Here is a 362-nt window from a genome sequence, read left to right as displayed (position 1 = left end):
ACAGTTTCATACCTCACAACAAAACTTTGAGGTAGCCCAAGAAATGTATACACAAGATGATTTTTAGGAGAGTGCTAAACAATTAATTCACCCCTCTGCATATAGAGCTGATGCCTTCTCTGGCTCCTGGAGTGGTGCTTCCTGGTTTGGGAGTTTCTTTTATTAAAACAAACAAAAAGAAATCAGAGGAGAATTGCTTTACTGCTGACAGTTTTTTTCAGCAGAAGCACAGAGCAGAGCCTGTCCAAGGGCTTGGATGAGCAGCACTATAATCTATTAAATAAATGGGGAAAAAAATCAGGGGAGCTCTGGGAAATCTACCTTGGTATTAATTAAGATTTACTGACAAACAAAGCAACGCA

This window comes from Melopsittacus undulatus, chromosome 6 (assembly GCF_012275295.1).
Source record: "Melopsittacus undulatus isolate bMelUnd1 chromosome 6, bMelUnd1.mat.Z, whole genome shotgun sequence".
NCBI lineage: Eukaryota > Metazoa > Chordata > Aves > Psittaciformes > Psittaculidae > Melopsittacus > Melopsittacus undulatus.
Note: the sequence above shows the minus strand (reverse complement) of the source record.